Source organism: Mustelus asterias, chromosome 19 (assembly GCF_964213995.1).
Source record: "Mustelus asterias chromosome 19, sMusAst1.hap1.1, whole genome shotgun sequence".
In the NCBI taxonomy this organism is placed as follows: Eukaryota; Metazoa; Chordata; class Chondrichthyes; order Carcharhiniformes; family Triakidae; genus Mustelus; species Mustelus asterias.
The window spans coordinates 83,316,696-83,331,878 of NC_135819.1; positions in this window are offsets into that span (position 1 = coordinate 83,316,696).

Below are 15,183 nucleotides of genomic sequence, written 5' to 3' on the forward strand. Positions count from 1 at the left end.
TCCTCTGCTGTTAACTATTTGAGTGTCAGTATAAACTCCTGCTCCAAAAACTGTTATTTCTCAACAGGTGATTATGGTAAGACTTAGACAGAGAAAAGTTAAACTTACTTCTTAGCATTAATAAGAAATAAACTAAAGATACATATAATTTATGAGTTCCATACTTATTTTAACTCCACTTGCTATATTTTTGATTTCCGTGAAGAAATTCTATTCCAAGATTTTGGAACTGTGATCTAGCCAGAGATGGGACTCTTCTCTGGAAGTTTCCGGCTGCCCAAATGGAGGTCTTTAAAATTATGAAGCAGTTTGACAGATTGGATGTTTCCACTTGAAGGAGACCAGAACTACGGACCAGAACATAAATATCCCAAATAGTCACTGATTAATCCAATTAGCAATTCTAAGGTCTGTTTTTTGAATCCAGAGAGTGGTTAGAATGCGGAACTCACTACGAGTAGTTAAGGTGACTAGCATTAATACATTTAAGGACAAATCAGTTAAGTATGAGGGGAAAAATAATCGGATAGAGTGATAGGGTTAGAAAAGGTAGATGGACAATGTTTGTTTGGAGCAACAGGCATTTACCAGCTGGGGTGAAATACCTGTTTTTGTCCTGTAAATACTATACAATGGACAATGAATGTACAGTAGCTGCAGTGTGTAAAATCTGCAAGATGCACTGCAGGAGTTCACCAAGATCCCTTAAACAGCATCTTCCAAACCCACGACCTCTACCATCTAGATGAACAAGGGCAGCAGATGCCTGGGAACACCAACATATGCAAGTTCCCTTCCAAATCACTCACCATCCTGACTTAGAAATATATCGCCGTTCCTTATCTGTCACTGGGTCAAAATCCAGGAACTCCCTCTCTAACAGCACTGTGGGTGTACCTACACCTCAGGGACTGTAGCGGTTCAAAAAAGCAACTCAGCAACTCACCTTCTCAAGGGAAATGAAGGATGGGCAGTGGATATTGGCCAAGCCAACAACCCTTGAATAAAAAAAGTAAAAATGAATAGATTTTTTAGCTTGGAAAATCAATGTTCTAATCAACAGTTTAAAAAAAAACTTGGTCTTTTCTTTTAGGTTTGGTTTGTTCTGTTTTTACCATGTTCAGCCTTTTGTTGGTAGCACTCACACATCTGAGCAAGAAACCAATTGATCTAAGCTCCCTGATAGGTGCTTCAGTATAAAATCCAGACTCTGCATCTTCCAATCCAAGATTATTTCTTGCTGTCGGACTTATTCCATCTCGTACTAACAACGTTACTCCACTACTCTTTCCTTCCTGCCTGTCCTTACGAAAATCACATACCCCTGAATATTTAGTTCCCAGTTTTAATCTCCTTGTAATCGCATCTCTGTAATGGCTATAAGATCAAACCCATTAATCTCAATTTTCATGGCGAATATTATGTACATTTAAGTAAACAGCCATTAATTTTAAGTTTTTATCATTTTTATCCCCTTTGACCCTACTTCTTGCTTTTTTGATGTTTACACTCTGCCCCTTCCTGTCACACTCTGGCTATCGTTACCTAACTAACTGCCTTGTCATTGCTGCCACATCCTTTTGCTTTGTGAGTCTACATATTGCCTCCCCAGAACCATTCACTCCTGTTTACTTTAAATCCCTCTCTACTTCCCTAGTTCTGTGATTTGCAAGAACACTGGTCTCAGCGTGGTTCAAATGTAGGTTGTCCCAATGGTGCAGCCCCCTGATGCGCGATTAATCCACTCGGGAGGCTGGATCGTACCCGGGAAATAAAGGCTTTTATTCGCAACAAGAATGGAGCATACTGCTTAACAATACAATCCCAGACTAAAGGGTCACTAGGAAGTGCAGTGACCTTTATACTCCTATAGGAAGGCGGAGCCAACCGGAGTGTACCACAGAAAAATACCAACAGGTGGAACACCCCAACCCTAACCCCAAAAGTAACAAGAGTAACATGTGTACAAGTACCCATAGTGATAACCATCTATGGTTCAGTACCCATAGTGGTAACCATCTATGGTTCACCACACCCCCACTTAACCCAATACTGATGCCTATGTCCCACAAACTAAAACCCACATCACCCAGTCTTTGAGCTATGTATTCACCTTTCTAATTTTATGTACCCGATGCTAATTTGCACACAGGTAATAATCCAGAGGTTATAACCTTGGAGGTTCTGTTGTTTAATTTAGTGCTGAGTTCCTCAAAATCTCCATGCAGAACCTCTTTCCTCATTCTACCGACATCACTGATACCTGCAGAGGCCTCGTCCTCCCACTGCAGGTTCCTTTCCAGCGCAGAGCATGTTGCCTGACACCAGGCAGGCAATACAACCTTCTGGAATCCCGTTCCTTGCTATAAGGAACAGTGTCAATACCCCTCACCACTCTGTCCCCTACTACCACTACATTCTTATGTGCGCCACCCTGCCTCCAGCCCTGTCTATGGAAGAGAATTCCAAAGGCCTATGATCCTCTGAGAGAAGAAATTCCTCCTAATCTCATTTTTAAATCAGCGACACCTTAGTCGAGATTCTTCCAAAAAAAAACTAAGTGCCCAATGGATGGGAAAATGGGAATGTTTCCCGATGGTTTTTTGGGCGTACTTACCAGAACAAATATATGACAGTTTGAGCAATGCAGAGTGCCTCAGCCTGATTCATTCTGGTAAATAAGGGGCAGGGCCTCTTACCGTCCGAGAGGCCGACAGCAGAGCGCTGAGTGCGCCACTGCACAGGCACCAATCTTTCAGTTCAGTGATTGGCGCATGTGCAGCTGTCCCCCATCACCGGCCTCACGATCATTGGCATCTGATTGCTGGCCAGCCCCGCAAATCCCTGATCACTGGCATTCCCAACCCCCTATCCCCGATTGCTAGCCTACCGGACCTCCCTGAGCCAACACCGATGTTCCACCCCTGCCACCAGACAGCCCCAATCTCCTCCCCCTGACAACCCCCTACCCTGATGTCCAACCCCAATTGCCCTCCTCCCTCCCTCCCCCACCAATCCTAATTGCAGAGTGGCAGTGGGTTCCCTCTCCCACCAATCACCCCCAATAGGCCCTGCCCCCCCATTATGCCCCACCCATCTGGCCCTGTCCCCTTGCCACTGCCCAGTGCATGCTGGACAGTGCCAGTTTGCCCCTTGGGCAATGCCAGGGTGCCAGGCTGACACTGACAGAATGGTACTGCCCAAGGAGCACACCCCCATTGCCTCTGACCTTCCGGAGGAGTGGGGGGGGGGCGCCTCAATGACCTCTGTCCCCACTGATGGGGTGAGGACGCCTGTTCCCTGTTAGTGGGGAGCAGGAGTAAACCCCACTGGAGTGAACCACTCCTGGCAGTGGGGGTGCGGGGAGACGCTAGTGGGCCTGGAGATTACCGTCCCGGGCCTGTTAATCATATTGAAGTTCTAATTTCAGCATGATAATCAGCTCTGTGCCGGTCACGAACCTTGCTAAAGAACCCCTGCTGGTGTCTCCATGCCTGCTGTGCTGCTCATGCCATGCGGCAGGCCTGAAGAATCCTGACCCTTATTTTTAAACTATTACTCTGAGTTCTAGATTCTTCCACAAGGGAAATTTTTCTTGCAGCATCTACTCTGTTAAACCCCCTGAGAATATATTTTATATTTGAATAAAATCACCTCCCATTCTCCTAAGCTTTAATAATTATTGGTCTAACCCTCCGCTCAGTGTCTTCTCATAAGACAAGATTGAGGTCCAGTAACTTCAACGTAAGCGTGGTCTGTAGTGACTTGGATTTGTTTCTTAGCAAGTTAATGTCACAGAGTTTGTAAAACAGTCTCGGTAAGAGGAAATGAAGATGGGTTTAGAATCAGTGCAATTTGCTGTCCAAACTTACAAAGAATTCAAGAACAATGAACTCATACTTCCTGCTCAGTGTGGATGCAGCCTCGAATGATGAATGGGATAAACTCCAATGCTGTTATCACTCAGATCTACTTGCGTCATTGAGGTGAAACTTACCAGGTCTCAGTAAGGCAATACCTGGACATGAAATGTCCCATTCAGGCTGGGAATTCATTGCACACTGCCTCATTACTGACAGTGATGAGTCTGGGTCTTGCTATCATCCTGACAAGAGAGAGGATGGAAGTGAAGGCAAAACAATCTTAGAAAGAAGAAACTAGTGAAATAGGAGAAAAAAGGTGAACGGCTCTTTCAACAGCTGCTACTTTTCAAATGATAGTGGGAGCCAATGATAATTTACACTGACATCTTAAGTGATGTTATTGAGCAGAGTACACTTGACATCTGAAGGCATTATATAAGGTCTAATGATTTACTTGCATTTCTGGAACTCTTTGATTTGGAAGGATTTAATGGGATCAGTGGTTAAGACAATTACAAAGTTTCATACAGTGTTTTAACCGTAAGTGGAATAATCCTGTGTAGTCATGTTTCTGCTCGACTTCCCACTGATACCAAAACTATAAGTGGCTGGTTAAGAAAGCTTAAATCAGTGCTATCTTTCCAACTCAAAGTAGTTTTTTTATCGAGATGAGTATTCCATGGTTGCTGTGACATTTTTTACTTGGTGAGAATAATATTTATATCATTTAATCAGAAACTTGGGGGGAAGATTTGAACGTTTGCTCGTGTCTGGAAGGGTTTACTGCTGGATGCAGAATGAGCAGTGATTCAATGCTGGGTGGATTCACCATGTGTGCATAGTCAGTGTTGGCAGTTAGCGACGGGCAGTCATGGTTATAACCAGAAATGTGAAGAATGGATCATCAATAATTAAGGAAAGGAAAAGGCTAAACTGCGCCTAAATATTATTTCCATCAATCTCTTCAGCATTCCAAAATGTGAGCAGTAAGGAATATTAAATTAAAACCATGCAGTCCATTACAAAAGTACTTAGACAGATGTGAAACTAAAAGGGATTCTAATTGAGATTAAATGCATATCAAACAATAAATCGCTTAAAATAGCTATCATGGAATGTTCAAACCACAGTATGTTTTCTACACATCTACAAATTAACCAGAAATATTACTGTTATATACATACTACTCTTCCGAAAGGTGCATTAGGGGGCAGCATGGTGGCACAGTGGTTAGCACTGCTGCCCCACAGTGCCAGAGACCTGGGTTCGATCCCTAACTTGGGTCACTGTCTGTGTGGAGTTTGCACATTCTCCCCATGTTTGAGTGGGTTTCCTCCGGGTGCTCTGTTTCCTCTCACTGTCTGAAGGGCGTGCTGGTTAGGTGCATTAGCTGTGCTAAATTCTCCCTCAGTGTACCCGAACAGGCACCGCAGTGTGGTGACTAGGGGATTTTCGCAGTAACTTCATTGCAGTGTTAATGTAAGCTTATTTGTGACACTAATAAATAGATTTTAAAATTGTTTATGGTACAAGACATGCCAGATAATTTGAGTATTTGGGTTATTCACAAAGTCTTGCATCTTATCAACATGTGCAAGTATTGGGCACCAAAATGCTTATGACCATCGAGTCACAGACTGAGGCCTGAATTTTCCCAGAGACAGAATGGGTCTACACGGTTCACAAAGGCAGCTGCGATACATGTAAAAGCACAGCTGCCTTCATTCAAAAGCAATTTTCATCACTGACATTTCTGAAACATGCTCCGTGGGCTTTACAAATTTGAGGAAAAGATCGAAACCTGCTGGAGTTCTTTAAGAAGTCAGGTAACCGTTCTGAGAGGTGAGGAAACTTTTAGAGAGGTCAGGTACCCTTTTGAGATTGTTAAGAGGAGACACGATTGTGCATAAAAATTAATAAGCTGCATGGAACTGTAAAGCTATCAAATTATTTAAATCCCCTGCTCTTTAAATTTTGAACAAAAGTCTACAGTTGAAAAAAATCAGGTCTTTCAGTTTCAGTAAGAATTACTTTATTACATTGAGGAATTTGGTTGGTAATGGATTGGGTTAATTCCGTAGATTTATGAGAATAGCAACAACTTGCTCAGTTTTCCACAAACGTCTTGTGCTTTTAATACGAAATGAGGCTTTCAGTGCAGTTAATCATAATCAACTGAATTGTAGCTAACGGATCGTTTGTGTCATGCATTTTTTTAAAGAATTCTCCACCAGAGTTATCTCTGTCAGGTTTTGATAGGTTTCCAGATATTAAGAGATATGGGGATAATGTCAGAAAATAGCATTGAGATAGAAGATTAACCATGACCTGGTTGTATGATGGAGCATGCTCAAGGGGCCTACTTCTGCTCCCATATTTCTAAGTTCCTATGTGCCTCCTGCTATCATGTATCCAGGGTTGGAGAAGACATCCCATAACTATATGGTTAATGCATCCTTTTCTGTTCAATAATTCAAAGTATTGCCTGAGCTGTATTTAATAGGCTTTCTTCTCTCTGGAATCCTTGCATATTGGATGATTTGTTCACCAGTAACTTCTGTAGTATCTTACAAAAAAGGGCGACTACTAATAATGACTTAATGGTTTATTCGGGTCAGTAACTATGTACTGAGAGGGATATAAAGGTGACTGTACTCCATGACTCCAAACTCCTAACTCATACTCATACTCTTCTCTCGGACTCACATGCTCTGGCCTGATTAGCTGAACAGGTCACATAACCCTCTGAGAACTTGCCCCTTAAAGGGGCACATTACCACAACCCTGTCCCTTTAAGTTCCCGATTAACACATTTCAGTAACAATTGAACTATTAACAATATTATACAATAAATGAATCTCAAAAACACTTCCTTAAAAAGTAAGTCAGTCTGGCGACTTCCTGATCCTTTAGAGTTTTGTAATTCACTCGCAAATGCTCTGGCAGTAGAGGTAAATTTGGGTTTAAACTCAATCGATTGACTCTCAACTTATGAAGGTGCGCCAGCGCAGAGAAAAACTCCAAATCATCCTGAAATGTGTGTGCCCGGCCTATGCTGAAAAGTAGGCTCCTTACAATAGGCTGAGCATTGGACCCTCACTGAAGATATAGGAGGAATTGCCTTATCCTCCTTAAATAGGCCCAATAGGGATTTGTGATCAGTGACTACTATGAAATGCTGCCCATAAATGTACTGATGGGATGTCTTCTCTCTGAAGATGATGACTAGTTCCTGTTTTTCGATTTGAGAGTGAGCTTTTCCAGCATTAGTCAGAGTCCTCGGGGCCATTCTGCACCATCTTATGTGATAAAACTGCTCCGATTCTGTATCGAGATACACTGAAGGTAAGGATTATCTCTCTTGAGGGGTCAAAATGAAGTAAGAGACTGGATGACGGCAATGCCAGTTTAACCGATTCAAAGGCTTCTTCCTGATGCTCTTTCTAATACCACTTCTGATGCTTCTTGGGCAGCGGGACCAGAAGATCTCACCACCAGTGAATGGCATACCACCTCCTGCTGCGTGAAAGACCCCGTGGGAAGGCCAGAGAATCATGCTTATAAAGTGATCTGGCGAAGGGCAGTTCCTCAGGGCCTTGCAGTCTGACACTTTCCTCTTCAGTTGTTTGTAGGAACCGCCCACTTTTAATTTCAAACTGTCTACCATCGTTATTCTCTTTCTCCCTATTGGTCGACATCCTCCAATCTTCCTTCAATCATCTCCAATAGCAAATTCCGATGCATTTGAATATGGACCAAGACATATTGTGGTCCTTTCTTGCTGATATTCATGAACAATCTTTGTTCCACCACCATCCTGAGGTTGAGTTCCCTCCAATTGATCCGCTCCATCCTTCTCTACAATCATATTTCATAACTTTCCAGTCTTTGGATGTCTGATTTTGTTCAACTCAATGCTTCATCTCCAAACCCGGGGATCACAGTCTGGATCAGACTTTTATTTTGAGCTTTGCCTATTCCTACACTGAACTATCCTTTCCATTTGGTGAATGGATTCTTTGCCATTGTTATTCGAGCTTTGATTTCTTTATGGCAGGAGCCATCTTAGCCATAGAGGTCATAGAGTCATAGAGGTTTACAGCATGGAAACAGGTCCTTTGGCCCAACTTGTCCATGCCGCCCCTTTTTAACCCCTAAGCTCGTCCGAATTGCCCGCATTTGGCTCATATCCCTCTATACCCATCTTACCCTTGTACCTGTCTAAACGCTTTTTAAAAGACAAAATTGTACCCGCCTCTACCACTATCTCTGGCAGCTTGTTCCAGACACTCACCACCCTCTGTGTGAAAAGGTTGCCCCCCTGGACTCTTTTGCATCTTTCCCCTCTCACCTTAAACCTGTGCCCTCTAGTTTTAGACTCAAAATATTGACTAACTAGCTGATTTATGCCCCTCATTATTTTATAGACCTCTATAAGATCACCCCTCAGCCTTCTACGCTCCAGAGAAAAAAGTCCCAGTCTATCCAGCCTCCCAAGTCCTGGTAGCATCCTAGTAAATCTTTTCTGCACTCTTTCTCGTTTAATAATATCCTTTCTGTAATAGGGTGACCAGAATTGCACACAGTATTCCAAGTGTGGCCTTATCAATGTCTTGTACAACTTCAACAAGATGCCCCAACTCCTGTGTTCAATGTTCTGACCAATGAAGCCAAGCATGCCGAATGCCTTCTTCACCACTCTGTCCACCTGTGACTCTACTTTCAAGGAGCTATGAACCTGTACCCCTCGATCTCTTTGTTCCATAACTCTCCCCAATGCCCTACCATTAACTGAGTAAGTCCTGCCCTGGTTTGATCAATCAAAATGCATCACCTCACATTTATCTAAATTAACCTCCATCTGCTATTCGTCAGCCCACTAGCCCAATTGATCTCGATCCCATTGCAATCCGAGATAACCTTCTTCACTGTCCATTATGCCACCAATCTTGGTGTCATCTGCAAACTTACTAACCACGCCTCCTGAATTCACATTCAAATCATTAATATAAATGGAAAATAACAGTGGACCCAGCACCAATCCCTGAGGCACACCGCTGGTCACAGGTTTTCAGTTTGAAAAATAACCTTCTACAATCACCCTCTTTCTTCTGTCATCAAGCCAATTTTGTATCTATTTGGCTACCTCCCCCTGGATCCCGTGAGATTTAACCTTATGCATGGATAGAACCTGGTGGATGTAAGGGGGAATGGGAGTGGGAGAGGCATGGGTTTCCATGGAGAGACCATGGGAGTGGGTAGGGGATGAGGGGTGTGTGTGGGGTGATGGCAGGAGGGCCTAATAACTTTGAAGGATTCGGATGAAATTCCAGGGAATTGAGACAGGTCTTCTAACCATCCTGCATCAGCACTCATTGGCCACCATGGCCATCTAAGATCTGTTTGCAGAGTCAGTGGTCCTATCTCAATCCTGCCCTCATTTCCTCAAAGCAAAGACTGTGTCTAATGGGGCCCTTTAGATCAAAGTGGGTCTGTTGAATCAGCAAACTTCATGACTCGAGCTTCCTACCTTGTTGATAAAAATCTGTCCCGTTTTCTCAGTATCTCTGCAAAGGTTCCACCTGACCTGCTGAGTATTTCCAGCAATTTCTGTTTTTATTCCCTATATTGTGATACATGTACCAGCTTTTGAGCAATTTCTCTGCTATTTCACTGTTATAATTTGCAATCTTCATTTCCTATGTAAAAAGAGATGAAAAATATTTGGAGTAATGAGGCAACAATAAAATATTGTCAAATTCCTTGCTATGTACGTCGCAAACACTTTACAATCAACCTGGCCAATTCTTTAACAAGATCGCCAGTGAGTTTACACCATTACAATGTTTCTAAGAAAAATGTATCCAATCCTGTCCAATTCACACACGAAAAACGACCACTTCCCTGAATTATTGTGGGTCACTGCTGTAACTAGAATGACTTTGTCCACTTTTAGCACTGGGGTGGTGACAGTGGGGAGGAGTGTGGGGGAGGGGAGGGGGTGTGGGGTGGGGAGAGGACATTAAAGTGAGGAACCAGTTAGTAGAATGTTTTTTTTAATCCTTGTAACTGAGCAGGGAGCAACTCTCCTCGCAACGATAGAATTCATGGGGTAACAAGGAGCGCGTTGCAATTGGAAAAATAACATGCTTGAGTCGCTAGATATTTAAGTGTTTATATCTGGATCAGAACTGCGAATAATTGAAGTGAATAGACATTGATGTGACACATTACAAATGAATGCTTGGAACAGATTTAAACATCGAACCAAAAACACAATCTGGATTTGATTGGATTGAATTCTTCAGTTCAACATAATTTAAAAATTGCGAATGTCACACCATGATACATGTGACTGAAGTGAGTTTTAGCTGATTACAGCACAGCTGAATAATTTAAGTGGGTAATAAGCAGAAAATCCTCTCCAAAGAGATTAGTGTAATGTTCGCAATGGAATGCTTTGGATACACAACTTAAACATAGCTATGGGCAAATGGCAATGTGAGCATTTATGTTCAATTTGAGAAGCTTTTAAGATTCAAACTTGGAGCGAACAGAAGTTAATTGAAATTTAACACTCAAAGGTTAGTTTGCCTCAATTGGAGAGTCATTAGCAGTAGAGTTATGTGTAATTTCTGTGTCACTTAATCATTATTAAATAAATAACCTACTTTTTGATTTAAAAAAACATATGCCTCTCTGAATGATCCTCAGTGAAGTCTGAACCAGAGCATTCCAATGTTGCTCCATGAAACTCAGAGTCCCCAGTTATTGTGGGAGACTCCTGCAATTTTTTTTTTCTTCATTCGTGGGACATGGGTGTCGCTGGCTGGGCCAGCATTTATTGCCCATCCCTAGTTGCCCTTGGAGGGCAGTTGAGAGTCAACCACGTTGCTGCTTAATTCCAGATATTTTTTATTGAATTCAAATTCCACCATCTGCCATGGCGGGATTCGAACCCGGGTCCCCAGAGCATTATCCGAGTTTCTGGATTAATAGTCTAGCGATAATATCACTAGGCCATCGCCTCCCCATTGTAACAATATTTGCAGGTTCCCCTCGGATTGTATCAACATCTGCAGTGGCTCACAGGGTTTAGTCCAGAAAGTCCCTGAAACTGTGATAATAGAATCATAGAAGCAGAGGGGGGCCATTCGGCCCATCAAGTCTGCACCAACTCTCCAACAGAGCATCCTACCCAGACCCTACCCCCGGAACCCCACATATTTACCCCATTAATCCCCTTAACCTTCACATCCTAGCAATTTAGCATGGCCAATCCACCTAACCTGCACATTTTTGGACTTTGGGAGGAAACCGGAGTACCCAGAGCAAACCCACACAGCCACGGGGAGACGTACAAACTCCACACAGACAGTGACCTAAGGCCGGAATTGAACCTGGGTCCCTGGCGCTGTGAGACAGCAGCGCTAACCATGCCACCACTATTGTGTTGTAGAAAGACCTCAGAACTATGATTATCTGCAAAGGATGCCGAGTGTTGTGCCTATACTTGCAGGGGATCTCTGATTATTTCACTATTTAGCTCATGTGTCTACAACTGTGTCACTGTTTGGAGAAGGTCATTGGGATTCAGTCATCTGTGATAGGTAATCCCTGGGAAGGAGTTAATGTTTGAGAGAGCTCACTGGGTATTGTCAATATTTGCAGAAAGGTGATCAAACCGAAGCATTTGAACACCCCTGTCCCAACGGAGTATTTCTCCTGCATTAAACACGTGTTCCATGTGATTGTTACTCCTTGTTTGCTGTTTGAGGCCATTTAATACAAAATACTTTATAAAATAATAAATCCTCTGCTTCCCCCAATTTCTGCCATTGGTAAAAAGTAAATTTAAATTTTTTCTCCAACGAGGGCATACTATAATAAATAAATATTACAAAGCAGATCTTTTATTCTCCAGACTTTTAGGCCTGATCAATAATTGCTTTTGTATTATGCCTGAGTAGTTTTCATGGACATGTGAACACAGTTCTCAAGAAGCCTAACTGGAAAGGAACAGAGTTTACAGAATGCAAAGTGAAACCACCACTGTGGTGTACACACACCAGTCCCTGACTGGGCAATTTCCCAAACATTGTAAATGTTTATAAACTTAATTTTTCATCTTCTTCAAATGGCCTCTTTGAACATTTTCCCATTATGAAACCTAGCATTCTGAAGTTAGTGGGTACAAAACTGCATTTAATTTTCAGAAACAAATTCACAGAAATTCATTGGGGGAGTTTCACTATTTAAACTGGACGGGTTTGAATTGGGTGGGCTGATAAACTGTCAAAAATCTAATCATCCCACTTCTGGTTTTAATGGCGGTGGATCTGGAGTAGGTTAAGTGGATTAGTCATGGTAAATGTGCGGGGTTATGGGGTTAGGGCAGCAGGGGGTGGACTTGGGTGGGATGTTCTTTCAGAGAGTCGGTGCAAATTAGATGGGCTGAATGGCCGCTTTCTGCACTGTTGGGTTCCTAACCAGCACCCATTCAGTGAGTTGGAACTTTAAATAGCATAATTAGATTGTGGATCCCATATTTAACCAGCATTTTAAACCTAACACCAGCTGACTGATCTTACTAGCTTTCTGGGAACTCAGCTCCTAAAGGGGGGTGTGGGCTGCTGGATCCAGGAGATAGGAGCCTTTCCTCTTTACCCATGTTACAATCCCCATGGCAACCAATAACTTTTGAAATGATCATGCATTTACACTGACTGACTAGAAGAATCACATGACAAGATTTCAGGTTTTAAGACTTGTACAGTAACAAGCTAAAAACAACATTCTGAAGTGGGAGGGTGATCAGCCAGATGTCATGGTACACATCGGTACCAATGACGTAGGAAGAGTGAGGAGGTCCTGAAGAGTGAGCATAAAGAGCTTGGTAGGAAGTTAAAAAGCAGGACCCCGAGGGTAGTAATCTCAGGATTGCTACCTGTGCCACGTGCCAGTGAGGGTAAGAGTAGGATGCTCAGGTGGATGAACACGTGGCTGAGGAACTGGTGTAGGGGGCAGGGTTTCAGATTTCTAGATCATTGGGACCTCTTCTGGGGCAGGTGGGACCTGTACAAGAGAGACGGGTTACACCTGAACTACAAGGGGACCAATATACTTGCAGGGAGGTTTGCTAGTGTTATTGGGGAGGGTTTAAACAAGAGTTGCAGGGGGATGGGAACCAGAGTGCCAGAGCAGATCGTGGAGCGGGAGTGAAAATAAATGATGTTAATAGTTCATGCAAAATCACAAATAGAAGGGTTGTGTGTGGTGGTAATAATCTCCTGAGGTGTGTCTATTTCAATGCCAGGAGTATTGTGGGGAAGGCAGACGAACTGAGGGCGTGGATTGACATATGGAATTATGACGTTACAGCCATTAGTGAAACTTGCCTACAGGAGGGGCAGGACTGGCAGCTCAATGTTCCAGGGTTCCGATGTTTCAGACGTGATAGAGGCAGAGGGATGAAGGATGGGGGGGGGTGGCATTGCTAGTCAGGGAAAATGTTACAGTAGTGCTCAGGCAGGACAGATTAGAGGGCTTGTCTACCGAGGCCATATGGGTGGAGCTGAGAAACAGGAAAGGTATGACCACATTAATGGGGGTGTATTATAGACCACCCAATAGTCAGCCAGAATTGGAGGAGCAAATCTGCAGATAGATAGCAGACAACTGCAGGAAACATAAAGTTTCAGGATTAAAGGCAAAGAAAATAAGAATAAGGAACCTTGGTTCTCAAGGGATATTGGAACTCTGATCAAGAAGAAGAGAGAGATGTTTGACATGTACAGGTAACAGGGAGCAAATGAGATGCTTGAGGACTATAAAAAGTGCAAGAAACTACTTAAGAAAGAAATCAGGAGGGCTAAAAGAAGACATGAGGTTGCTCTGGCAGACAAGGTGAAGGATAACCCTAAGAGCTTCTACAGGTATATTAAGAGCAAAAGGATAGTAAGGGATAAAATTGGTCCTCTTGAAGATCAGAGTGGTCGGCTATGTATGGAACCAAAAGAAGTGGGGGAGATATTAAATGGGTTTTTTGTATCCGTATTTACTAAGGAAACTGGCATGGAGTCTATGGAAATAAGGCAAACAAGTAGGGAGGTCATGGAACCTATACAGATTAAAGGGGAGGACGTGCTTGCTGTCTTGAGGCAAATCAGAGTAGATAAATCCCCAGGACCGGACAGGGTATTTCCTCGGACCTTGAAGGAGACTAGTGTTGAAATTGCAGGGGCCCTGACAGATATACTTAAAATGTCGGTATCCACAGGTGAGTTGCCGGATGATTGTTGTTCCGTTGTTTAAAAAAGGCTCAAAAAGTAATGCGGGAAATTATAGGCCGGTAAGTTTGACGTCAGTAGTAGGTAAATTATTGGAAGGAGTACTAAGAGATAGGATCTACAAATATTTGGATAGACAGGGACTTATTAGGGAGAGTCAACATGGCTTTGTGCGTGGTAGGTCATGTTTAACCAATCTATTAGAGTTTTTCGAGGAGGTTACCAGGAAAGTGGATGAAGGGAAGGCAGTGGATGTTGTCTACATGGACTTCAGTAACGCCTTTGACAAGGTCCCACATGGGAGGTTAGTGAGGAAGGTTCAGTCGCTAGGTATACATGGAGAGGTAATAAATTGGATTAGACATTGGTTCAATGGAAGAACTGATGTGGAGATGCCTACGTTGGACTGGGGTAAACACAGTAAGAAGTTTAACAACACCAGGTTAAAGTCCAACAGGTTTATTTGGTAGCAAAAGCCACAAGCTTTCGGAGCCTTAAGCTCCTTCTTCAGGTGAGTGGGAATTCTGTTCACAAACAGGGCATATAAAGACACAAACTCAATTTACAGAATAATGGTTGGAATGTGAATACTTACAGCTAATCGAGTCTTAAAGGTACAAACAATGTGAGTGGAGAGAGCCTTAAGACAGGTTAAAGAGATGCGTATTGTCTCCAGACAGGACAGCCAGTGAGACTCGGCAAGTCCAGGCAAGCTGTGGGGATTACAGATAGTGTGACATGAACCCAATATCCCGGTTGAAAGTTAGAACCAAGGTAGAACATACAAGGTAAATGGAAGAACACTGAAGAGTGCAGTAGAACAGAGGGATCTGGGAATACAGATACATAATTCCCTAAAAGTGGCGTCACAGGTAGATAGGGTTGTAAAGAGTGCTTTTGGTATATTGGCCTTTATAAATCAAAATATTGAGTATAAGAGTTGGAATGTAATGGTGAGGTTGCATAAGACATTGGTGAGGCCGAATTTAGACTATTGTGTGCAGTTTTGGTCACCTAATTACAGGAAGGAT